Below are 27,848 nucleotides of genomic sequence, written 5' to 3' on the forward strand. Positions count from 1 at the left end.
TGAATTATACAACTGAGATCTTGGTATAAAAAACGTAATATTAGATATTACAATAAAGTTTCTGTAGGTGATTACAGATTTGCTATGCGTCCTTGGCTTTTAACACCTGTGTCTTATCCACACAAGAACAAAGAACAGGCATCAAGGACACAGAGCGATGCACTAGGAATGTGATCGAGATCATTGACACAGATTTTTCCTAAACGTATTTCGTAATGTGTCAGACTCCCCCCATACAGCTGGTAGTCAACTAGGTGCAAAAGCAGGAGGAGAGGATGAGGTGTATAAAGGCCATTTCCCAGGCCAAGCAGGGAGAATGGATGAGATGGGAGAGTGTGGAACAACGCAAGATTGGCTGGCAAGACCTATGGTCAATGGAACAGAGCAGGATCAGTTTCCTCATCAGGTCAACATATGATGTTCTCCCATCACCACAGAACCTAAACCTCTGGGTAGGAGAGGATCCCTCATGTCCTTTGTGTTCATCACCTACAACATTAAGGCACATTTTGACAGGATGTAAGGTGGCTCTTAGCCAAGGACGGTTTACTTGGCGCCATGACCAGGTGCTGCGATGTTTGGCCTTAGCATTGGAAGACAAGCGTAACATGACCAATAAGTTGTCACCTGTTCCATCAAAACATTACACACAAAAGACAACATTCCTCAGCCCGGGAGAGCAACCACCAAGAAAAGGTGTTAAAACCAATCCTCGCCCAGGACAACTGGAAGCTGCTAGAGACTGGAAAATGCTGGCAGATGTTGGTCAACGGCTTATTTTTCCACCTGAGATTGCCACCACTAACCTTCGACCAGATATTGTCTTGTGGTCTGGATCAGCACGCCTTGTTCACCTGGTATAGTTAACAGTGCCATGGGAGGTTGCTGTAGATGAGGCGTATGAGAGGAAGAAACTGCGGTATGCTCAACTAGCCACTGAAGCGGAACAGCGAGGATGGAGAGTTCGGGTTTACCCAGTGGAAGTGGGTTGTCGAGGATTTGTGGCACACTCTACAACCCGGTTTCTCAGAGACGTCGGATTCAGTGGCCAAGAGTTGCGTCGCACAGTGAAGAACTTATCTGAAGCAGCAGAGAGGAGCAGCAACTGGCTGTGGTTGAGACGGAAAGAGTCTGGCTGGGGATCTCAAGCACAATAGAAAGAAAGAAACGCTGATGTACAGGTAAGTAAGCTGGGCTGAGTTGAGTGGGGGACGGAGGGGGGTGATGCTGGGACGCCAGAATCACCGTCGAGCCCTCTTGAGGTGTCGTGGGCTAGTCGACGAAACACTGAGGATGGAAGGTGCCCACTTGAAAACCCCAGAGATGTATCCTACTTAGCTCAATCCAGACGGTTGTCATGCTGATGCGCTGGGGAGGCCGCACTATGGTTGATCCCCGGAGCCAGCATCGCAGCCGTTGTGTGTGCTGATGCGCCAGGGAGGCAAAATAAGCTGATCCCTGGAGCCAGCATTACACTTCAGCCATTAACACCAGATATCTACATCATCATATGGAAGGAAACGTAAATGGATGGAGACACATATGGATCACATTAGTTTACTGTAAAGCTACGTCTCAGTTGGTGCTTATCTTGGCAAGAGCCAAGTTCAAATCAACATGAAGTTTTAACCCTTTGCAGTCCATTTATTAACTGCGCGTCAGGCACGCCAGGTCTAATTAATTTTCACACGCGCAGTTAATTTTATACGCGCTGTTTAAAAGTATTTTTTTTCACAGTCAAACGGGTTTAAATGGCCCTGCATATCAACAAAGCACTCACTAGGCATCTCCAGCCCCGCCCCACCCTTTCGTTTGCTATAGCGTTCACCTATGTAAGAAATAAATAATAATAATAATAATAGTCGTACATACCGATCGAGCATCTCCTGATCACTCGTTTTATCACCAAACTCCTCAATAATGCGATCCAAGTCATTATTTTATTACTATAACATCTGAAAAAAGCTCTGCAAATGTCCATGATAGTCTCTGTGCGCTGACGCACTCAGCCAGCTTGTTTACTATGAACGCCCCGTTATCTGATACCTGATACCATGTATGACTATTCATGGGATATGCCTTTTTTTTTTTTTTTTTTCCGACTTGTCTCGGCTCCTGTCGCTCCCACTCGGCAATTGAATGGTTTTCTCTGCTTTTTCTGGAGAAAAAACGACTAAACACCCGTTTATTGCGTTGCTATAATGATGTCGGACCCAGTCCGACAAAGGACCTGTGAGGAATAATTGCAATGTCGGACCCAGTCCGACAATGGACCGCAAAGGGTTAACATCTACTCTCGTGTAATGGAAATCATGAAGATCTGGATACGTCCAGTGACTGCTGTGAATAGTGCAGCTGGCAACAAGGGAAAGACCTTGTGACAGCCTGGAGAGACAGCTGACAGGAGGAAAGAGACCCCACTGGGGCTGGTAAGGGTTAGCTACCCTTGTCGGCAGTATCCAGCTCTGTGTTTACAGGATGCTGGAGACACCCGCCCAAGGCTTCTAAGAAATTAAAGAGAAAAAAACCCCTAGAGTCTACGAGAGCGGGGGCGGAAGATGACTCAACGTTGGACAACACGGTTAACGACTTAGGAACGGAAACGGATATGAGTATGGAGAGTACTTCACAAAAGACTAGTTCAAGATCTGCAGTTAACAAAGACATGGAACTCCAGGTTTGTGTCTGCGGCTGGAGCAAGGCGACAACGGTCAGGGGTTTGAAGATTCATCAAGGGAGAATGAAATGCTTGAGGGAGAAGGGACAAGGGCCTCGCATTGATCAGTACTTCTTACGAAGTCAGTCAAGTCAGTCGAATGAAATCCAGCGACAGGAACAAACCACAGTTCGCAGGATATCAGCACCCCTGTCATAGATGTGAGGAGGACTTGCATGGACACAGTTAGTGATGAACCTAATGATCCTTGTGAACCCGGTCAGACAAACCAGCATAAGAGAGAAAAGAACCTCAACGGGCACAAGCCTGGAGTTAAATGGCCAAGAGCTTGTGAGAAAACTGCATGGGACACAGTAAACACAGATCTCTGCGTTGCATTGGAAAGATTAAGTGGAACAGTTGAAAAGAAGCTGGATAAATTTGTGGACATCATCTACGCATATGGAAGTGAGAGGTTTGGAGTTGAAAAAAGGAAGGAAAAAGTACAAACTATTCCTGGAAAGTCTAGACGGCAGCAGGAGATTGAACGCTTAGTTAGAGAAAGGAGACAGCTGAGGAACCAATGGAGAAGAGCAGAACAAAGTCAGAAGGAGGGACTCAATCTCTTACAAAGGGTCATAAAAGATAAGCTTGCAACATTGCGCAGAGCTGAGCGCCTACGGAAACGCTACAAAAAGAAGGAGGGTGCGAGAACTAACTTTTATAAAGACCCATTCAAATTTGTGAAGTTATTCACCAGTGAGAAGAATGGCACACTAAAAGCATCTAAGGTTGAGCTGGAGAGATTTTTGGAGGAAACACATACAGATTCAAAAACGCAGGAGCCTATGTCAATTCCGTCAGACATCCCACCTATCAATCCACCAGAATACCAAATGGAGGACTGTGCACCTAAGTGGAAAGAAATAGAGCAAGCTGTGAAAAAAGCAAGGGCTTCATCATCTCCAGAGCCTAATGGAGTTCCGTACAGAGTGTACAAGAGTGCTTCAGGAGTTCTACGAATTCTGTGGAAATTGATGAAAGTGGCATGGGAAAAACAGGTTGTACCAAGAGCATGGCGCCGAGCAGGTGGAGTCTTTATACCTAAAGAAAAAGATTCTACAAGCATCAGTCAGTTTCGTCCCATTTCCCTATTAAACGTAGAAGGCAAGATTTTCTTTAGCATTATTGCTCAGAGATTGTCAGCTTACCTATTAAAGAACTGCTTCATTGACACGTCAATACAAAAAGCGGGCATTCCAGGTTTCCCAGGTTGCTTAGAACACATCAATGTGATCTGGCAACAAATTCAATCAGCTAAAAAGGAGAGGAAGGAGCTCCATGTGACATTCCTGGATTTGGCTAATGCATATGGTTCAGTGCCACATGAACTACTTTGGGCAGCATTTGATTTTTTCAGTGTACCGATGACAATAACAAATTTAGTGAAAGCCTATTTTGGAGATTTGCAATTCAGTTTTTCAACTTCAGAATTCAGCACTACATGGCAATGCCTAGAGGTTGGAATAACGGCAGGATGCACCATTTCTCCACTGGCTTTGACCATGGCAATGGAAGTAATCATTAGGGCATCAAAATGGGTAGTAGGAGGAGAGCGCTTGGCTTCTGGAATGCGACTACCACCAATTCGAGCAAACATGGATGACATGACAACCATGACTACAACAGTAGCCTGCACTAATCGATTATTGGGCAAATTAACCAATAACATTGAATGGGCACGAATGCAATTCAAGCCCACTAAATCAAGGAGCATCTCTATAATTAAAGGCAAAGTAGTAGATAAAACATTCTTCATTAATGGTGAGGCAATACCAACAGTGTCTGAGAAGCCAGTGAAGAGTCTTGGGAGATGGTACGACGGGGATCTAAAGGACACAGTTCGTGTGGGAGAAGTTAGACAACAAGCAGTGGAAGGGTTGAAGAGCATAGACAGCTGCGCTCTACCAGGTAAACTAAAACTCTGGTGCTTTCAGTTTGGTCTACTGCCGAGGTTGCTGTGGCCACTGACTGTGTACGAGGTTTCTTTGACAACAGTAGAGAAGCTGGAAGCTTTAATCAGTTCATACATCAGGAAATGGTTGGGAGTTCCACGCTGCCTCAGCAGAGTGGGACTTTATGGTAAAGGAATACTGCAGCTACCAGTCTCTGCTCTAACCGAGGAGTTTAAGTGCGCCAAGGTCAGACTGGAAATGACATTAGTAGAGTCACGCGATAAATGCGTAAGGGAGGCAGCACCTGTGTTGAAAACTGGAAGAAAGTGGGCGGCAAAGAAAGCTGTGGAAGATGCAAAGGCTGCCCTTCGAATTGGTGATATCATGGGGCAAGTTCAGCATGGAAGAGGGGGTCTTGGTTTCAGTTCAGCTCCTCCTACATGGCACAAGTCAGCCCCAGCTCAAAGGAGGAAGCTGGTATTCAACGAGGTGCAAAAGCAGGAGGAGAGGATGAGGTGTATAAAGGCCATTTCCCAGGCCAAGCAGGGAGAATGGATGAGATGGGAGAGTGTGGAACAACGCAAGATTGGCTGGCAAGACCTATGGTCAATGGAACAGAGCAGGATCAGTTTCCTCATCAGGTCAACATATGATGTTCTCCCATCACCACAGAACCTAAACCTCTGGGTAGGAGAGGATCCCTCATGTCCTTTGTGTTCATCACCTACAACATTAAGGCACATTTTGACAGGATGTAAGGTGGCTCTTAGCCAAGGACGGTTTACTTGGCGCCATGACCAGGTGCTGCGATGTTTGGCCTTAGCATTGGAAGACAAGCGTAACATGACCAATAAGTTGTCACCTGTTCCATCAAAACATTACACACAAAAGACAACATTCCTCAGCCCAGGAGAGCAACCACCAAGAAAAGGTGTTAAAACCAATCCTCGCCCAGGACAACTGGAAGCTGCTAGAGACTGGAAAATGCTGGCAGATGTTGGTCAACGGCTTATTTTTCCACCTGAGATTGCCACCACTAACCTTCGACCAGATATTGTCTTGTGGTCTGGATCAGCACGCCTTGTTCACCTGGTAGAGTTAACAGTGCCATGGGAGGATGCTGTAGATGAGGCGTATGAGAGGAAGAAACTGCGGTATGCTCAACTAGCCACTGAAGCGGAACAGCGAGGATGGAGAGTCCGGGTTTACCGAGTGGAAGTGGGTTGTCGAGGATTTGTGGCACACTCTACAACCCGGTTTCTCAGAGACGTCGGATTCAGTGGCCAAGAGTTGCGTCGCACAGTGAAGAACTTATCTGAAGCAGCAGAGAGGAGCAGCAACTGGCTGTGGTTGAGACGGAAAGAGTCTGGCTGGGGATCTCAAGCACAATAGAAAGAAAGAAACGCTGATGTATAGGTAAGTAAGCTGGGCTGAGTTGAGTGGGGGACGGAGGGGGGTGAAGCTGGGATGCCAGAATCACCGTCGAGCCCTCTTGAGGTGTCGTGGGCTAGTCGACGAAACACTGAGGATGGAAGGTGCCCACTTGAAAACCCCAGAGATGTACCCTACTTAGCTCAATCCAGACGGTTGTCATGCTGATGCGCTGGGGAGGCCGCACTATGGTTGATCCCCGGAGCCAGCATCGCAGCCGTTGTGTGTGCTGATGCGCCAGGGAGGCAAAATAAGCTGATCCCTGGAGCCAGCATTACACTTCAGCCATTAACACCAGACAGAAGGATATCTACATCATCATATGGAAGGAAACGTAAATGGATGGAGACACATATGGATCACATTAGTTTACTGTAAAGCTACGTCTTAGTTGGTGCTTATCTTGGCGAGAGCCGAGTTCAAATCAGCATGAAGTTTTAACATCTACTCTCGTGTAATGGAAATCTTTCACCTTCACACATTTGTATGTAGCACTCATGTTGGTACCTCCTGTTATTTAACAGTTTTGTATTGTTCTCAACTGCATGATTGCTTTATGTTACTTGCAAGTAAATTGATCTCTGTAATTTATTTATCATCCTCTGTCTGGGCTTTCTCTTTTTTGAGCTAGGAGTGGGTCGGCTGGGGACACGCCCCCGCCTCACTAGCTTTCAATACAGTTTTTACAGAGTAGCTGCACCTGTGCCGTGCTGGATAAAATGGACACTGCCAAGCACAGAGAGAGAGTGAGAGACAGAACGCTTGGTGACAGAGACAAATTAACAACGTTACACGTTGTGGTGTTGTAAGAAAGCGGAGACGGGGTACAGAGCCTAAAACCAATACAGGGGCAGCAGTGTGGAGTAGTGGTTAGGGCTCTGGATTCTTGACTGGAGGGTCGTGGGTTCAATCCCAGGTGGGGGACACTGCTGCTGTGCCCTTGAGCAAGGTACTTTACCTAGATTGCTCCAGTAAAAACCCAACTTAATAAATGGGTAATTGTGTGTAAAAAATAATGTAATTGTATGTAAAAATAATGTGACATCTTGTAACAATTTTAAGTCGCCCTGGATAAGGGCATCTGCTAATAAATTAATAATAATAATAATAATAATAATAATAATAATAATAATAATAATAATAGATATAAGAATTTGGAGAAACGTTAGTATTTGCGTATCGTTTGGTGAGTACTGAGTCTTGGCTCTGTGGCTTATTTAATTCAGTTATTAAGTTCTATATCTTGTTGTGTAACTGGGCCAGTACAAGATAGTGCTCCTTACCCCCTTTCCATTTTAGTGTAGCTTTTGATTGTGTAAATGAACTGTAGCACGTTGTATAAATCAACTATTGCTTGTTACACTCTTTTGCACTGTATAGTTAAGGCCGGCTTAGCCAGAGTAATTAAAGATCTAGAGGTATTAGGACAGTATTGTATACGTGTTTCAGTCACTGACAGTTGTTGAGCACGTTGGATAATTCTTTCACGGTTGGTATATTAAGTTATAGTTTGTGTGCTGTGTTTCACTTTTGTTTTGCTTCATGATTTGATAATTGATTGAAGTGTGTGATTTAGTTTTGGTTGATGTTTCAGTGTTTTCTTATATAGTGTCTTTTGTCATTTCACTGAAACACATTTGCATTCTTTACGGTTTCTTTTCCATGCACTATTTGTTTATACTTCTGACTGCTGCTAATTTAATAGACCTGTTCTAGTATTTCAAGAATAATTTTATACTTGAAACTTGTATTTTCATTTTAGTGTATTGAATTGTAATTAGAATAATAAATTGTATACCGAAATAAAAATCATTAGAAGTGCATCTGTCGTTGTGTTGTGTCACTGCTACTTGGGGGCTAATGTTCTGAATGAAAGTATCTGTATGTGGGAAGGTTAATTGGTTCCAGGCAGTGAGACCTGGTAATTGGAAGGTGCTAAACTGGGGAGATCAGGTGGTTGTATTGGTAAATTTGGTTATCAACGATAAATTGTAAATTTGAACTAAATTAATCCATTCTTGTTTAAGGAGAATTGGGGCTTTGGTAGCACTGGTTTGGCTGTAAAGTTCATATAATTCTGTAAGTGTTCGGTGGCTACTTCAATCTAATCATGTTGAGTTTATTTATCGTGGAGGTGAGCAAAGAGTAACACTAGAACATGCATGATTAGAGGAATTCAGCAAACAATTAATTATAAACAAATTGTGTATAAGGTTAGGGAGTTATATCATAATTTTAAAAGCTGAATAAATATATAATTAAGTGTTACATACATGGTATACTTGTATAATAACTAACAACTACAAACACCAATGGCACTTGAAACGTATGTATTTAAATATTGCCTACAATCATACTAAAATACATACAAAAGTAGATGTCATCATAAGAATAAATTCCAACCAAATTACATAGATGGCTTATGGTATTTTGTTTTCATTTTTAACCAAAAAAAGATTGTAAAATGCACATTAAAAAATGTGTATATAGTAAGCTGTGGCAAAATATCCCCTCGAATGAGGGTAAATGATTAATGGGGTTTAATTTTTTAATCCATGCCATCCGATTTTTACCCACACGCCAGATAATCGTAAATCAGCATTGTATATGTGAAGTTATCTAAATAAATGTACATTCTGCATGACAAAATGCACAATTTTAAATGAAGTTTACAAATTATACACAAACTAGATATTCCCATTATTTTTTATTTCCATGTGGCTGCTGCTCGCTGGTGGGAGAGCCGCCTCCCTGTACGCTAGCAGTTTCCATAACAGCGGATTATGCTTCCATTCATTTTTCTTGATCTTGTTAACATGCATTTTGATTAATGAGTTCCCCTTATTTAGTCATTGAGACAGGAAGTGATGTAGGTGACCTGCGACAATTAAGCTTTTTTTTTTTTACTGACAAGGTGACATTCAAAAGGTGAATGCAAATGCGACTTTGTGAGGTTTATGTGAGTACGTGCTTTTCTTTTTTGTATTTTCATTTTCTTGCTCTTTTAAAAACATTTGTTGTAATTCTGTTATTGGTGTGAACCTCTGTTTTGAGTGTAGCCTATTGTCCGCTTTACAGCGCTCTAATTAGTGATAAATATGGTGGTTGTTGACATTAAGCGGCACTGACTGTACACTGAAGAAGGTGAGGACATAGGAAGGAGTATAATATTAGTCACGTTTATATATCAGGATTTATTTTTTCCAGTTTAGTTGTCTGTTGACATGGTAGCATAGAATCTCTCTCTCTCTCAGAGAGAGAGAGAGAGAGAGAGAGAGAGAGGTTCCTTAGAGGAGGCAAGGGAGGCAGAGCCTCCTCAACTTTTCAAAGAGAAAATTAAATTAAAAAAATATATACATATACCGATCATCAAAAGAAACTTATCACTATTATAACACATTTATTTTCTAAAAAAAAATAAGGTATATAAATGAAGGACATTGACGAAATGTTTTTGGTTTCTTTTTAATTACTTGATCATTCATCCTTGACCATGACACGTTTGAGTGACTATGACTGAAGCATATGCACTTAATCACCTAATTAGTGAGCCAGTTGATATGGAGTGATTTCTGCTGTTGAATTGCAAGCTTGAATAAAAGCAATAAAGAATCACAGAAAAAAAAAACAATATGCCACGTCTGTCAAGAGAGCAGCACCTTCATGCATTCGGCATGTTAGAGGCTGGACTAGGGCAGCGTACTGTGGCTCGCCATCTTGGGTGTCCACAGCCAGCAATTTCAAACCTGGCGAGATGGAATAACCAGATACACTCTGTCAATGACAGGCCACGAACTGGGAGACCAAGAGTCACAACACCTGCCCAAGATCGACAGATCATTTTGCAGCATCTTCGTAATGCCAATTGTTAATCAGCATCCTCCCGCCCCTTGCTGAATCACTACTGTAATGCGTTCATTTCTGAGTGTTGATTGAAACTGCATCATTTCGCATCGCATCAGCAGTAAGAAACACAATATATTTTGTTATTGTTTTATTTTGGTGTTTTGCAGACATTAAATGTCAAATGCAGGATAACGCAGTTGATCGGCTGATTAAGACTCCATTTGCCATGCTAGATTATACTGAAAAACTCAAGATAAAATCTGAAGGGAAGCCATAACCAACCATTGAAATTGCTAATAAGAATAGGTCATTTCAAAGTGGTTGGTATGACAGAGTGGATTGGTTGACAGGAGGTGTAGCAGATAACCATCTTTATTGCTGGCCTTATTTACTTTTCAGTAACTCTGCACTCGCATGGTCAAAGTACAGCATTATTGATTTAACAAATCTGGATTGGGGTATAAAGCGTCACAGCAAGTCGAGAGACCGTGTCAGTTGTGACGTTAAACTTCTGGGGCAGGTTAGTGTGCGTGTATAAACCTTTTTTTTTTCTAACTGCAAAATACTGTAACGTTGAGTGATAAGGAGCCAGACGACCGCAGATAGATCACATCAGCCAAGATCAGCACACTTCAACCCAGCCCACAGCAGCGTGCAAGCTGCCCCTTTATACACAAAACCCAGGCACACCACAACCCAGCCCACGGCAAACCCAGCCCACAGCAAACACAGTCCACAGCAAACACAGCCCACAGCAGCATGCAAGCTGCCCCTTTATACACAAAAACCCAGGCACACCACAACCCAGCCCACAGCAAACCCAGCCCACAGCAGCGTGCAGGCTGCCCCATTATACCCCAAAACACACTACAATTGGACAACATTCACAAGCACAGTGGGGTCACGACTCGATCACGCTCCCCCCCACCACACAGGTGCACTCGTTCACATGCACCGGCACATAGACAAAACACGGAACAGCGACATAAAACGATACAACATATAACACTTAGTACAGCTTGCTGCAATACTATTTATCCACCAAAGAAAGGAAGAAGAGAGGAATTCTCTGTCTGTGTCTTCTCTCTGTCACCACTGTCAGTCACACAGATACTTTGAAAACATGGAATCGCATTGCATCGCTTGCCAGCTGCGTCCTGACTGTGTTGCCACCGCCGCTGTTGTTGACCGACAGCGGCAACATGGAAAATCTGTGCCGGATCGCAACAATGCTCAAACTGTGGAGCTGGACTCTTGGGCATTGCGCCCTGCTGACTTTTTGGGCTGAGGTGGGGGCAATGTAGCGATCCGTGCATTGATGTTTATATATTGTGTTTCCTGCTGTTTGTTTGTGTCTCCCCGCTGTGTCCGCCACTGCTTGTTTACCTTTTGTGTGTGTATTCCAGTGTATTATGTAACCCCCTGCCTGTTGTCTTCCCTGGTCTGTTTCCCCATTGGTTGTTGTTCGTGTTGTTCGTTCGCCCATTGGTTCTGGTGCGTGGCTGAGGGCCAATGGGATGTTTTTCAGCTCTGGTACCCTGTTCTACATAAGGGTCGGAGCTGAATCTTATAAGAAGGCGCAGCAACGGCAAAAATTGTTGTTGTTACTGGAATGCAGTGAAGCTGACAGAGCAGTGGTCTCTGTGTGGATGTTGAGAGAGCGTCCTGAAATTGAATAAAGTATTCAACTGAAAAGCACATGTCTTCTCCATTTTCTGCCACTACACTACTATAATCTCTATGGAACTATAAAAAATGTTGCTAGTACTACCCGCGTTCCATTGAGCACAGTGGTTCTTGCTAAGTTTGAATTCAGTAGTTCGACAAATACCAATCGCAACATGTTTTAGTACAGTATTTATTGAGGAGAAAGCGGAGTATGCAAATACATGGGTATATTGTATAAACTTTCATTTGGCATCAAACCTGACTTGGTTTGAGGTGCTCGCTGCCTGGCCGACTGAATGAGACAGAGACCCCCAAAAGAACAAGCAGGTCTCAATGCCGTGAGTAGTACTAGATATAGCCCACTTGAGGTTTAGCCAACCTTTGACAAGGATCGTCGGCGCGCAAGAGAGGAAAATAAAACCCAAGTTTGGGAAATAAACCTCTGGGAATCCATGGCTGATCTGATTGCTCTTCCTCCAGGCAGGCTACTAACACTTAAGAGCATATTTTTGTAAAAGCATTTTTAAGATCTATTATATTTGTTCTAATGTAAAATTGGTAACACTGGTGGACCAACGACCTAACTGCTTGATGAGGGAGTCTGGAACTCCGTGACGAGAAGCTGAAGAGGCTGCTCCGATCCTGAAAGAATGACCGGAGAACTGCTCAGCTGTAAATCCGGACCTGGAAAGATCTGCCGAAGGTGAAAGAGGAACCAATGGCGGGTGACAATTGCTCCGTTTTTGTTAATGAACAGCAGGTCTGAGGGTGATGCGCCCTGAGGATCCTGAAGAAGGCTAGGAGAAAAGGGCTTCTAAGGTTCTATCTAACAATGGGGAGGAGTAGCGGGAGCGAATAAATGAGATGCACTGGGAGAGTATGTTGATGGTGATAGGTAAGCAAGCCTGGGGAGAAGGAGATTCTGATCCTTCAGGATTAGTGAAATTTGCGACTTGCTGGGGGCACCAAAAATGAGTTTGAAAAAACTGATACCAGAAATTGAAACTTTGATAGAGGAAACTCTTATAGCTCTATTCATAAGGGACATAAGAAAGGATGCTACAGGCATTGAAAATGAAGGGAAGGGAATGTTGAATACAATGTATGTTTGCAGTGAGTGGGGAGCGATGCTGAAAAGAACGGTTTCTTGGGCCTGCAGAACCAGGAATATTTGTTTAATATAACCCTAATAATCCCCCAAAATAACGAAATGGATTGATTGACGAGGGTGATTTAGGTGCATTGGCAGTATTAGATCTGGTTTTCTGAAATTCGGCTAATTTTTTGGGCTTGCATGGACAAGTCCTTACGTGCTGTAGATCTGAAGGGGATGTTGTTGCTATGAAGATAATGCTGGTAGCCTGAGGATTGTCCAGTCTCTGATGTCAGGAGTTGCTTAGGAACGAGTGGCCAGGCAGGAGCTGTGGTGGACAGGAGAGTGAGTCAGTTGTTGTGCTGGGCGACAGGGAAAAGACAAGGGATCTGGTGATGGTGCTGGTGCTGGTGAAGTAGACATCTGGGCAGAGAAGGTTGGCGTGGTAAATATCGCTGACCGAAGTTGTCATGGAGTCGGCCTGGGAGGGGCTGGATGAGTGGATCTTGGCCCCGGGGAAACGGCAAACCGGTCATTATCCAACGAAATGGAATAATCCAGAATGTTGTCCATGATGCATGGATGTACGATGAAATGAGAGGTGAGTGAAGAGGGTATTTATAGTGCTAACTATCTTAATTAGCTAATGTGTACATTGAATGATTCAATTTGGTGACGCAGAGATTGGTGTCTGACCTTTCTCCCGAACTTTACACAGTTCCTCCACAGGGCTAGGCCTTGCTGTATCCCCACTGTTGAGTGACTCTTCCAGCCGCGCTCTCCTCCACGGGGCTAGGCCTTGCCACATCCCCACTGTCGAGTAGACCCTGCCGGCTGTGTAGGCCTGCCCACCTTGGTGAGTCGGGCCTTGTAAACAAATAGTGTGCTCTGCCTTATACTATCTTTCTACGTATTTTGCTACTGCTTCAACTCGCCCACCGCTGCTTCGGCCTTGTTTCTCCCTGGTACAAGCTACGTGCTGACCAGGTAGGCACATTGCATAGCGGCCTCCGGTACCGCGGCGCATGCATAGCCCTTGATACTCAGATTTCGGTGCACAAGTGCTCAGTGCATATGGCACACGGTGCCCAGCGCCTCAGCGTCAGTGCACGGTGCACATAGTGCTCTCGGTACTCGGTACTTGGACCAGCAGTTGAGGTATTGCTGCAGCACTCTCACTGAGAACGCAAGGCATCTCAGCAGGTAGAGAACAAGATGCTGGTGTCCGCGGTACTCGCCAGGCTGTCCGGCCGGGTGGATGGTTTATCACACTGGACTGAAAGAATGCGGTTTCCACGTTCCTATTCGTCCAGCGCACAAGAAGTATCTCCACTTCGCCTTACAGGGGAATGTCTTTGAGTTTTCCGTGCTGTTATCTGGCCTCTCCTTAGCCCCCCACACGTTTTCAAAGTGTATGGATACCATCCTAGCTCCCTTGCGGCTGCAAGTGATCAGGGTGATGAATTACCTGGATGACTGGTTGATCTGCCCCAGTGGCAGGAAGGAGCAGTGGCCCACACAGCGATTTGTATGAAGCAACTGTTGAGGCTGGGTCTCACCCTCAACAATGCCAGAGCCAATTAATACCGGTGTAAAGTACGGTCTACTTGAGTCTCCAGCTGGATTCCCGAATGATGCAAGCCTACCTGTCGGACGACAGAGTAGCTGCCACTCGCAACTGTCTGGCCCTGTTCAGCAAGGGTTCACAGTACAATTGGTGTTCTGTTAAAAACTATTGGGTCTGATGGCCGCAGCTTCATCACCCACTCAACTAGGCTTACTCCACATGCACCCGATCCAAGCATGGCTCAGTGCCTTCGGCTACACCCCAAACGCGACATACACCGTCGGCTGACCGTGTCGCCTATGCTGGGAAGCTCTACGCTGGTGGAGGCAAGCCTCTCACCTGAGCGAAGGCGTAAGGATAGGGGTGACTTGGTGATGACAGATGACAGACGCACCCAACTCTGGTTTGCGGGGGTGGTCTGGGCAGGTAGAGGAGTTTGCGGACCCTGGTCGGATCGTGGGACATCCCTGCACATAAATGCGTGGGAGCCGAGAGCAGCCCACGAGTGTCCCAAAGCATTTTTGTACGCTTTCCCACCTATACATCTGCTCCCGGCTTTTCTCGAAAAAGTCTGGTTAGAGAAAGCGTCAGCTCTCCTAGTGGCCCCCAAGTGGTCCAGGAGGGTCTGGTTTTCGACCCTGTGCCAGCTGTTGCCACTTCGCTTGCATCTCCTCATTCAGGCGAAAGGCTCTCTTTGGCACCTGGAGCCGGGCAGGTTCCGGCTATAGGTCTGGCCCCTGAAAGGGACCACTGGTTAGCCCTAGGGCTATCAGATGTGGTTGTGGGTACATTGCAGAGCACTAGGCCAGAGTCCACTAGGTCTTTGTATACCTATAAGTGGAGGTATTTCCAAGCTTGGTGTCTGGCTAGAAGCCATGACCCCCTATGCCAGTCATCTTACAGTTTCTGTAAGAACTGCTTGATGCTGGTAGGTCATCTTCCACCTTGAAGGTGTATTTAGCGACTATCTCTGCTTGCCATGCCCCCATAGATTCAATGTCTCCAGGCGCGCATTTTTTGGCTACCCGTTTTCTTAAAAGTGCTCGGCGATTATGCCCTCCTAGGAGGACTGTTCTCCCCAAATGGAGCCTCAATGTTGTCTGGAGGCTCTCACGAAGGCCCCGTTTGAGCCCTTACACTACATAGAGCTGAAGTACTTGTCTATTAAGACAGCTTTCCTCTTGGCTATCATCTCTGCTAAGCGGGTCAGTGAGCTGCAGGCACTGTCTGTGCACAGCTCATGCATGCGTATTTGGGAAGATGGCAGCTGGGTGTCTGCGCACCAACCCTGCTTTCCTCCCCAAGGTGATTACAGCCTTTCACATTAATCAGTCTGTGGAACTGGAGTCCTTCCATCCACCTCTGTTTGCTTCAACGGAGGATGAGAGATTAAATTTCCTCTGCCCAGTGCGGGCATTGAGATGCTACATGAATAGGACAAGAGCTCTGCGTCAATCTGACCAGCTCTTCGTCTGTCACAGGACACGAAACCTAGAACAGCCCCTCTCTAAGCAGCGTTTGTCACATTGGACTGTGGATACAGTCTCGACTGCATTTAATAGTGCTGGCTTGCCCCCACCTGGTAGGGTAGCCGCACACTCCACTAGAGGGTTGGCTACATCTTGGGCCCTCTTCAGAGGTGCCTCGATGTCTGATATTGGTACTGAGGCTAGCTGGACTACGCCGCAGACCTTCTCCAGGTTCTACCATCTTAATGTGGTAGACCCTGCCTTGCCTTCTGTAGGCACAAGGGTCCTTGAGGGTGTAAGTTCGCACTGCTAACCTCTGGGTCGTTCCTTCTCCGTCGCGACGGCTGTGGTATACATTATCCCATACGTAATGTCTTTGGTGGTCGTCTTCGAATTGAAAGGGAACGTTAGGTTACTTACCGTAACCCTGGTTCCCTGAAAGAGAAGACGACCACAAACCACGAGGTTGCATCGGTCGCCATCATGGGTTCGACGGAAAAAGAGAAATGGCTTCCTTTGGATGGCAGTTTTATTCCCTCTGTGGGCGGGACCGAGTGCATCATCCCAAGAAGGGGCCTATCGGCAGCTCTGGTATAGAGAGCTCAGTGATACGTACCCAATGGGCAGGCATATCTCATACGTAATGTCATACGTAATGTACAGAACCAGGGTTACGGTAGGTAACCTAACGTTACTGTTGTACAAACAGAGGAACCTGTATCTTCTGATTAGGGCTGTACGCGTTTAAACAAAAAAAAAGATTTTATTTAGATAAAAAAACATTTGTTTAAAAAAATTATTATACATTTACACCCCACTTATCAAACAACAAAAAAAAGCGTGTCCCCATATTACAGTCTTTTTTTTACATCTGTAGTTTTGCCATTTGACCTTTGGGTGTTCTTTCATGTGATCAGTCTTCAACCAATCAAAGGTGACTTTCTTACATGAATCAACTCTATTTCCTCTGATGCGGTAGTAAGGCCTGTGAAAAAGCAACGTGCGTGACATGTCTAAATCTAAACATAAAAGTCTCGTTTGGGACTTGTTTGAAAAAACAGACGAAAGCACTGTCAGGTGTACCATTTGTTCAAGCAGTTTAGTTTATCGGGGAGGCTCCACTGGTACAATGCTGAACCATCTTCTATTGAAGCATCCACAGCACATCAGCATTTACACGCCCGTGAGCTTGAGACCCGGTAAAAGCTGAAGGAACATCAGAACTGATTGCAGAGACTGCTTGCCCATTCAAACAGTGGAAGGTGATGGATTTCTGCAGTTGCTGTCTTTCATTGAGCCTGATTACAAGGTACCATCACGGCCACCGGTACTAAGTAGAATGCACAGTCCCTATGACTCTGCGAAAGCGAATTTACAAGAAGCCATAGATAAAACTACACACGTAAGCTTAGCGACAGATTGTTGGACATCAGAGCACAAGATTCTTACATTTTGTTTCTCGTGCGTTCTATCACTGATGAATGGGAATTTAAAACTGCAGTCTTGTCAGCAACAGAAATAGGACGTCATACGTCTGATGCACTTGCCAGTTTTGTTCAAAATGTAGCAGAGTCTTGGAATCTTCACGGTAAGGTCGGTGCTGTTGTTCATGATAATGCTTCAAACATGCGGAAGCTTGGCAAAATGACCTGCAATGCTCAGGATCTTGGTTGCACTGCACACTCACTACAGCTTTCAGTTCAGGCTGGTCTTAAAACTGACCACATCTCTCACCTGCTGGCAGAAGCAAGGCATCTGTGGGTCACTTTTAAGCACAGCACTTCTGCTTGGAACAGCAGCACATAATGAATCTTCCCAACATCAGCTTGTTCAGCATGTTAAAACATGCTGGCATACTGACTTTCTTATGTTGGAGCATCTCTTGCAATAAAGATGGGCAGTTTGTGCTGTCTTAAGTGATAGGAGAATCACAAAACTTACAGATGCTCACACACTTGAAGTGAAAGACGAGAGCTGGCAAATTGCTGAATCTCAAGCACATTAAAGCCGCTGTACTGTGCTAAAACTGTTCTGTCTGGCGAGATCACTTCAAACGTGTTTGCACGGGTTAATCAATAACCATCTGGTTGTTTCAAATGAAGATATACCTTCCATTAAAACGTTCAAACGGCTCGTGACTGAGGAAATCCGAAATAGGTTTAAGGTTAATGATGCACAGTCAGCACTGATACTTTCGGCTGTACTGGACCCATGCTACAAGTTGCTGTAGTTTGTAGATGCTGATTTGAAGGGGTGAGCGTATGCTGCGATAAAGAACGAAATGCACACGGTGATCTTCCCAGCCACTGAAAACACACTCACAATCTGAAACAGAGAATGAAACAACCCACCAGCAAAGAGAGGCCGGAAGGCTCCTCGCTCAACTCTGAGGCCAGCGCAAAGCTCCATCGGCATCAAATCTAAATGGACGTGAGTTTGAGCAGTACTTCTGTGAACCACATCTGGATGTTGAATGCAACCCATTTAAGTGGTGGGCAGTCAATGATAACAAATACCCGCGACTGGCAAAACTAGTATGTAAATACCTCACCGTGCCAGCTACTTCAGTCCCAGTCGAGAGACTTTTTTCCACTGATGGGAATATTGTGACAAAGATCAGAAGTTCACTGGAAATGTAGACAAACTAATTTTCTTGCAGAAGGTGAATTTTACCGTTGAAGTACAGTACCTTACTCTTTCCCCCTTTCATGTTTTTTTTTTTTTTTTTTTGTAAATACATAACAAATGAAAGGAACTGTGATTTTGAACTAAAGTTTTCAGAAATTAATTCCCCTGCATTATTTGGCGCTCGAGGACTGTATGGAATTTATTGTCAGAACTGGCATTAAAAAAAAAGTTTTCCCTGTGTACAATGTTTTATATGTGTATTATGTTTGTGTGAATCTGTCATAAACACTTAAAATAGAAAACAGATAAAAAATATCTCTTAAAATATTGCAAGTATAAAAATATGAAATTGCTGAAATATAAATTATATGCCCGTTTAAACGATAAATGACCAAGTTAATGGTGGGTTTAAATGTTTAGTCAATTAAACGTAGATTTACAGCCCTACTTCTGATGTGTCATGTAATCCTTCATGTCAGTCAGAGTTTTGGAGTAAAACTTCACCCTTGCCAAGGTCTAGTTTGACTTAAATCCAGATTTAACACAAAGAGGGCAGCAGTATCTCTTCCTTAATAGACTTTTTAAAACCTCCAGAAAGACAGAAGGCGCTTAAAAACCTTGAACATTTGGGAAATGTCACCCCCTTCAGGAACAGTACACACAATGATTGGTCCCGCTCGGGCCGCCTGTTGCTCAAACTACTCACTCTAACACTGCTCCTCTCCAACACCGGTAATCCTCTTACAGGCTTCAATAGCAGCGAGTCTCCCAGCAGAGTCAGGGCTGTCTCCCCACGGCAACACCCCTGGCTCTTCTGTGCACTTCCTTATATACTCCCTGGCCCCGCCCTTTTTGTAATTGTGGCGCTGGGCATTCTGGTAACTGTAGTTTTTTCTGCTGTAGTTCTTACATTGCCCGATTTCCTTAAAGGGCCAGCGCCCTTTTCCGTCACATAGTGTATCATGATATAAAAAAGGGAATGGGAATGGGTGTTGTTGTTGTGGTGGTATGATTTGAATGTATTTTGTGTTTATTTAAAATACAATGTTTTGGTTTGTTTGGTTTATTATTATTATTATTATTATTATTATTATTATTATTTGTTTATTTAGCAGACACCTTTATCCAAGGCAACTTACAGAGACTAGGGTGTGTGAACTATGCATCAGCTGCAGAGTCACTTACAATTATGTCTCACCCGAAAGACGGAGCACAAGGAGGTTAAGTGACTTGCTCAGGGTCACACAATGAGTCAGTGGCTGAGGTGGGATTTGAACCGGGGACCTCCTGGTTACATGCCCTTTTCTTTAACCACTGGACCACACAGCCTCCATATGTGGTCTGGCACGGGCGATTGTTAGCAGCTCATCTCTGCCATCTCGTGAAAATGTGCAGTCGGCAGTGAATTAATTATGAACAGAGTTGCTGTCGATCACACAGATATAAAAACCCAGTGCAGAATTTGACCATCTCCAGGTTAATTGATTAATTTATTGCTAATCTGGAGGTGATCACCGGTATAACAACCAGCAGATAGCTGTGTCTCTGTGTCAGCTTCCGGGTCTGGTCTGGGTACGTCACCACTCAGCCTTCCTGCCACATATGGTGTCCAGTGTGGGATTCTAGCGCTTCCATGGACCCAGGCCAGAACTGGTACTGCAGGTACATATTTTTGCAGAGGGGAAAGGAAGGGCCACCATGCCACAGAAGAATGGAGAGGTACGAGAGCTGGCTGAGGAACCCCAGCAACGCCCTGTGGCTTAGAACAGAGGGGAGACACATACTGGGGGACAGCCACCTGGATATCCTCCTGGAGTTTGTCCAGTTGAAGCCCGCAATCCAGCTGAAGGGGATCACCAGAGGATATCCAGGGCTGATGGAGGCCTTGGAGGCAATGACCCAGGTCATGGACTGGGTCTACCAGGAGCGAGAGGCGCAGACACAGTATGCCTGGGCCGGTGTCCCTCAATGCTCCTTCTGCCCTTGCTATGGGCTTGAGGACAGCTGCCTGGAGGCCGACTGGGACCCAGACACGGATGTGGAATGGGAGGAGTCCGAGGGTCCAATACCCAAGTGGGAGGAGCCAGAGCGTCCAACACCCAAGTGGGAGAAGCCTGAGTGTCCAGCACCCAGAAAGGGGGAGCCCAAGTGTCCAGAAGGGGGTAGCCCGTGGGTCCAGAGCCCAAGAAAGGGAAGCCCAAGTCTCCAGTGACCGAGGGAGAGCTGCACCAGTCTCCAGCGACCGAGGGAGAGCCGCATCAGTCTCCAGCAACCGAGGGAGAGAGACAGAGGGAGACTACCTGCTGTATAAATGTATTGTGGGACATATTCCCTGAATATGATAATACATGAACATGTATTAGAAATGTAACTGGATTCATTAATGAAACTGTGTGTCTTGAGAACAGGGCAAACTACTGTGTCTTGAGAAGGGGTCCTCTGGCTTGCAGACATACTGAACTATGTGACCTACTGATTAGAGGACCAGCGCATGAACTGGATTAGGCTGAGCGGACAGTTGAATTATGTACAGATAATAACGTGCAACAACAATCATTTTGACACAAGGAAGACATAAACTAGTGATGTCCCAGTGGAAAAGGACATTAAAACATCAAAGGAATGTGAGTTTAAAAACGGCAATATACACAAATGATCTCATGAAAGTGGCTATTTAGCAGAGTGAGAGACTATAAATATCCAAGCAAACTAAACATTTTGCACTCCACATCGAATGCTAAACAAGGTGCTGTCACTCTACTAAGCAAAGCTGCAACTCCGGTACTCTGCCTGAAAACAGACCCAAGAGGAGGAAGCAAGCTGCAAGCGAGTCAGCGACCACAAGCAACGAGACTGAGGCCCAGCCGGGAGACTGCCCGTAAAGGGCAGCAGTGTGGAGTAGTGGTTAGGGCCCTGGACTCTTGACCGGAGGGTCGTGGGTTCAATCCCCGGTGGGGACACTGCTGCTGTACCCTTGAGCAAGGTACTTTACCTAGATTGCTCCAGTAAAAACCAAACTGTATAAATGGGTAATTGTATGTAAAAATAATGTGATATCTTGTAACCATTGTAAGTCGCCCTGGATAAGGGCGTCTGCTAAGAAATAAATAATAATTATAAAAAAAACTTACAGAGACTGTAGTCAGACAAACCAGTCTAGGTCTGTTTTACACCTAAAACCACAGTATCCAAAATAAAATATGCCTTGCTACCTGCGTAGCTAAAAGATTCAGCGAAGATGACCGATCAGACATGTGCTGTTGTGGATCCTATACCGAAGACTTTGTTGCAGCCGTTTGTTGATTCTATCGAGAATTGAAAGCTTTGTTGCTGAGTTTGATCCAATATAGGATTGAAGAATTTGTTGCTGAGAGGAGAGTTTTTATACTGGACACTTCAACAGATTGAGTTTTCAAGCCAGCAGACCAAAGGTCTAAGCTTCACGGAACTGTTGAGTATAATTCCAGTTGCATTTTCCTTTCATGGAACTAAATTATTTAATTGTAACACACTCACATAGAATTGAACTGTTAATTATTTAGTTTGCACACTTTGCGTGTGAAATAATTTTTAGTAAAACCTGATGTAGTAACTATAAGTAATCTACCTCATATTGTTGTATGAAAAATTTCTTGAAAAGTAAACTTGCCATATCCTTAATCTATATAGCATTAATAAGCTTAATGTGATATATTCTAAGATTGTCTGCATCATCTCAGTTGAGGTACTAGCTTGCTCAAGCTGCTGCTTTGTGTGCCAGGAGACAGGCGGTGTCTAGCCAGTATGAGTGCAGTGAGAGTTTTGAATTGTGTTTGTTCTTAGAGACTAAGAGATTTACTTTCTGACTTTTCTGATTGTTTATTATTTGTCTACTTAATAAAATACTACTACTGATTAAACATTCCTTGTGTCTGCGCATGTATGTGTGTTCATAGTAAATCCTTGATCTTTGTAACATGTCAATTAAATATTATTAATAAGATAACTAATCAAAACACTTTAAGGCAGGTCAGGTTTTTTTTAACTCACCTCTCTAAACTGCAATGTATTCAACATGTAAAGTGAGTGTGAATTGCTTCAGCAGTTTAGTAAATGTGCTTAATTGCTTAATTGTGGTGGCGATTTTATCCGGAGAGCCTCATAATAACGATTAATCGTATTGCTTGATTTTTTTTATACAGTAAACGATATCTATCAGAATAGCACAACACCATTATTATAGATAACTTTGCACCTGCACTCTTTCAATTAACCTTGTGGCAGCAGATAAAGTTTCTATTTGTTTAATATTGCTTTACACAGTCCCGCCCAGTCAGAGACTCAGAAAGCCAATCAGCTGCTGTATGGTCTGATTGATGGAAACGATTCTCGTGGGCAGGTGTGTGCTTTTGGTAACAATTAAGTAAAACTATTAATTAATTTGGCGACAGTTTGCACAATTCACACTCACTTTACTGAATACATTGCAGTTTAGAGAGGTGAGTTACAAAACCTGACTTTCCTTAAAGAGTCCCGAGATTCTGGAGCCTGCTGGCAACCCTACTATCAGATCAGAAGACACAGGTTGAAACGTCATTAAAGAAAATAGTGGGTTATGGCAAAGATGCAGCTCTCCTTTCTTGTAAAGGTAAAGTAAACAGTTCTGTATTTTGACGTGGGGGGAGGGGGCTAGCGGTAAATTGTGTAAGTTACAAAGTGAAATCTTATTCAGGGATATATTTCCATTCAATAATAAAAATACTCTGAACTAAAAGGCTCAAAACAATAGATGTGCACAACCCTTGTTAGTAGCTGCCAGTCTGTTTTTTATTCAACAGTTTCCTTCAGTTTTTCTTGACAGTTTTTGTAGATTCGGTATTCGATTTGGTATTTGGCCGAATCTTTTGAGATGGATTCGATATTCGGTGCATGCCTAGTATTAAATGGATGTGCGTCTGGGCGGATATAGGATTCAGATTTGGTTCACCGAATCCTAAGTATTCGGCCAAATCCGAACCCTGCTCAAAAAGTAGGTATTCGGGCCGAATCCGAAACCGAATCCTGGATCACTAGCAACAATATAAAGTTTCTACTTTTATTCTAATAAATTGATCAGTGTGACCCTTGTCTGCTGATATGCAGTACTTCAGCTTTGATTACAAAAACTGAGGTTCCCAGAATAACAATATATCCTGTTGAACTGAGAACTTTAAAGTGAGAGAAGATGCATTTCTAAATTATGTAATTCCAGATTTTTTATACTGAAGATCAGAGGGAAAATGGAGTAACACAAAACACACTTTTTTTTTTTTTTTTACATGAACTCAACAGGAGTACAATCAACCTGCAGTACATGATGTTTTGCCATACAGGTACAAGTACAAAAGCAGTCTTTATTTGGCAGTGCTAAGCAGCAGTGAGCATTCCAGTAGAATTTGTCATTATTGCTTGGAGATGTAAAACAAACAAACAGTTATCCTACATGGCTGAGGGTTTAAAGGCCAACTTCTAAATGCATCCAGAAGATTTTCTTAAAATAGACTGAAAAATAAAGGTTTCTAGAGGGATGTTCTATTTGGTATAAATTAGTTCTTCAAGCTAGAAGAGGTATTTATTTTATTTTAAATTCAGTATACCACTAGGATTCAATCAAGATGATTCATTTGTCTTGGAAATCTCCTGGTATAATAACAAAGAAAAGATAAATAAATAAATACTGTTTTCACTGGAACAGCGTGTGGCAGGCAGGGAATAGGTCAGTTAAAGGTTTAGCAGGTGATTACAAAATGATTGCTCAGGGTAATGACACTCTAGAGACAAGGCTCTTTCAGGTTCTAACCTTCCCCTCCCCATCTCCAGCACTGCTTACTGCCATCGTGGTACATTTCAGCACCCCACATGCTAGCCTATACTCTACAAGAAGAGGAAATGACAAGCCAAATTTGTATTTTGCATTTCAATAGTCCGTTCAGCCTATCAGAGGTTTACATTCCATGGTGGTGACCAATCAAAATACTGCGTGTTACCAGACACATACAATTCCCATGAAGTTTGCCCACTTATAGCCAGTCATATTAAAGGTGCTACATCACTTGTAAAAAAATAAATTAAAAGAACAATACTCGCTCTGTGATGAATGTCAGTTTAAATCAGGGAACAAGATGTTATTGCATTTCAGCCATAAAGAGACAATATTATGAGGTTTTCCCCCATTTGACAGACATGTTCATACCCAGCAGTGCCATGGCCACTCTTCCCCCCCTGTCATTTTAGTTACAATGTATGTTGGCAGTGTATTTAGACTCTTACTTAGATATGCTGAGAGTGTAGACTGTCTGCAGGTCTGCTTCACAACATACATCACCAGCTCTTTGGGTTCTTTATGATATAGGAATTCAAACCTATATACATATGTATGCAGTTCAGACACTGTGTATTTAGAACAAGGGAGTTGTTTTTAGAAATAATACCCTTGCAGTGATTTTCAACTTTTAAAACTGTACCCCTTCTGTCTGGAGGTTTCAGCTCAAGCACCAATTTACAATTGTTGCTCTACTGAATGTCACAACATTTGCAATAAAAAGGAGAATAATCTAATTAAGTTTTTTGCCATTTATTTAATATATCATTTATGTCACAACAAACTGACACTGAATGCACAGAATCAAGTATTTGGTAATCACTTTGGAAACACATGTATTCGCTTTCTATTTGGCAAAATTATTATAAATAATCCAAAATAGCCTGCACTGTAAATGTTTATCACGTTACCCTTTACTTCCCATCTCAGCATAATTGTGTGTGTCATTTAAAATATTTAAAAATGAAAAACATTAACCTCAAGAAAAAGCTAACATAAAAATTATCCAAAGGGACTCAGTATAACTTTCTGTTGCTTTACACTTTCTGTAGATTCTTTTGTGTTTTCTTCCATCATTTTTGTTTTGCAAGTAAAAAATGTATTTTTGATTCAAGAAATGATACACATGATAATCTGGATGTACAGTACTCTACCAAACACCAAAATCAAGTTCAAGTTCAATTCAATTGTGCAAAAACAAGTTCCTAAAATTCAGACACTCATAATAAATAAAACAAAAATCTTCCAATTATGAGTATTCTGATTATTATTTATTTCCACCAGAGAACTGGTCTACACCGGTTTATACTCTTCCTAACTGCTACTGGTAGCATTCTTTTCTGTCTTAGGCATCCTCTTTTTTATGTAACTTTCAACTAACCCTTTCTGGCCGTTATTCTGTGACTTCAACTTAACCCAACTACCTTCATGCTGACACAGAGAATCACTAACTTATCCTAAATGCTGCCAAGTTGTTAATTTCAAATGCTCAACAAAGATTGGTTTGAATCTTAAATCAATCTTATTAATTTTCATAAGCAACAGAGTGATAACTACCCAATCTAAACTGGGACAGGTGTGTATTAGAGGTTCCCTCCAGTCCCCTTTCTCTGGCAGAGGAAGTGATCTATTGAGAATCCAATACAAGGGACACAGAGGCACATTTTAAACCATAGATTGTAGAAAGAAAAAAGTAGAATGGAGGGCTCTCATTTCATTATACAAATCAGGAAAATACTGGAGTTAAAAATGGCAGTTATCAATGTTATATGTATAGATGATGTTGAAACTGAAACAGGAGGAGTAACAGACTGGTTTCATGGCAGTAAAACAAACCAATGACCAAATACAAAAACAGGGTCTTTATTTTGCAAGGCACTAATAATGCCAGTCATCCAGAGAAACTAGTATCCTGTTGGAGATAATTTATTTATTTACTTATTTAGAAAGAGAACCACTAGTCTACAACTTCTTTGTGAAACCGGCAAAACAAAATCTCATCTTGTTTCAGTTTGAAACTGGGACTGTCTTGGTTCCGTGTGCAGTATGGATTATACGGATTGTGCAGAATGGACTGTATTCTGCAGCAAGTTCAGTGATCTCCTATACATTTCATGTCATTGTATAATTGCCATAAACACAGTTACCAGCCTCTTATATTTCCTCTTTTTTCCTATTTCCCCTTTGCATTGGATACTCATTAAATCCTCCATAACACTGAGCTGGAGAGATTCTTTGAGTCTGAAGTCCTAACTAGGGCTGACAAAATTTCAATCAAAGCTGGTTTGATCTTGGTCTGCAGCTAATGGAAACAAACAAGACTGGCTTAAAATCTTCCCAGTCCCATGGACAGATCAAAAAGCAGCATTCATTGAAACCAAGATCTTATTTCCAGTGAGTTTCTGGGGCAAGAGGCAGCACATTACAGCAAAAAATTGCAAATATATCCATACTCTAAGAACCACATTCTAAAAAGATGTGCCCTAGGCACATTATGATATTACCAGATATGCATGTTTCAATTACATGTGCAATATGTACATATGTATGGTTGTGTCTGCATGTTCTGTATATATGTGTGTGTGTACAATTTTTCTATCTGAGCGAGAGAGAGAGAGAGAGAGAGAGAGATATAGATAGATAGATAGATAGATAGATAGATAGATAGATAGATAGATAGATAGATAGATGCAGGTCAAGGGACCTGTATGAAAATGCTTTGTTGTATCCATGAAAGGTTCTGAGACATCATTAATAGGGAGCGTTGTACAGTTCCTACTGCTTTAAAATGACTAATTTACATAACAGCTATTTTAAAACCCAGCATCCATGCATACAACACACAACAAATACTATATATTTTCATCACAGGCATTAATTCTAAGAAGCACAGATGTGACCAAAGCTAAGGCTGGTCTCTGAGATAAATATCAAATCCAGTTATACTCAGTCATACTCACATTAGAATTTGAGGGGCTAATACAATCTTAGCATCCTACAGAATAGGAAGGCGTTTGCAGCCTATTGTCCACTGCTGACATCCCAACAGATGAATCCAGTCAAGGTTGAGGCAGAATGGAGAAAGCACAGGAGGGAGGAAGCAAGGGAGAGAGCAATGAAAGAGGAGTGTGAAGGAAAGGGGGAGTCTTCCGCTTGCAGCAAGGTGGGGGATACAAAATGTTTAAAAATTCATCACATCTTAAATAGGGACTGTGTTGAAGGTGCTTGAAATTGCTGCAGCAGGGTTTGGTTACTGCATCACTGCAGCCGCTGATGAGCTGGTTTGTACCATCACAAGACTGTGGGTCTGTGTGTGTGTAGAGGGGGCAGGTGGAATCAGGGACTGGTCACATGAATACGCAATAAAGGAAAGGGGTACTTAAGCAATAAGGAATCAATCAATTTGTTAGAGAAAGGCAAAAGGGAAGGATAAAAAAACACTGATGCTTAGAAAAGGGAGTGGTGGGCTATGATCAACTTCCCCTTGTTCATGGGGAAAATGGTCTGTTCCATAGCTTATTGCTATGCAAAGTCAGTTCAGAGAGAGGGAAGGAGACTAGCTGGGACTAGAACATCTGGGAGGGGGGCTGCAGAGCACAGCCATTACAAGCATGACAATAAATATTTAGAGAAAGAAGCGGGTTTAAAATTAGTTTTGGGAGAGGGTAGACTTGCAAATAAATAATATGGCTTTCC

At 43.2% G+C, this 27,848-nt stretch overlaps 1 protein-coding gene across 3 annotated transcripts in view; it reads right to left on the reverse strand.

The window, feature by feature from the left end:
• LOC117406026 (tripartite motif-containing protein 3-like) overlaps positions 1–27,419 on the reverse strand; it is a 102,639-nt gene extending 75,220 nt beyond the window's left edge. For all 3 annotated transcript variants that reach the window (XM_034009690.2, XM_034009688.2, XM_059029727.1), the window contains exon 1: positions 27,113–27,419. The gene's annotated coding sequence lies outside the window, so the exon portion shown is untranslated. The remainder of the gene's footprint in view (positions 1–27,112) is intronic.
• Between the last annotated feature and the right edge of the window lie 429 nt (positions 27,420–27,848).

Source organism: Acipenser ruthenus, chromosome 9 (assembly GCF_902713425.1).
Source record: "Acipenser ruthenus chromosome 9, fAciRut3.2 maternal haplotype, whole genome shotgun sequence".
Taxonomy (NCBI): Eukaryota; Metazoa; Chordata; class Actinopteri; order Acipenseriformes; family Acipenseridae; genus Acipenser; species Acipenser ruthenus.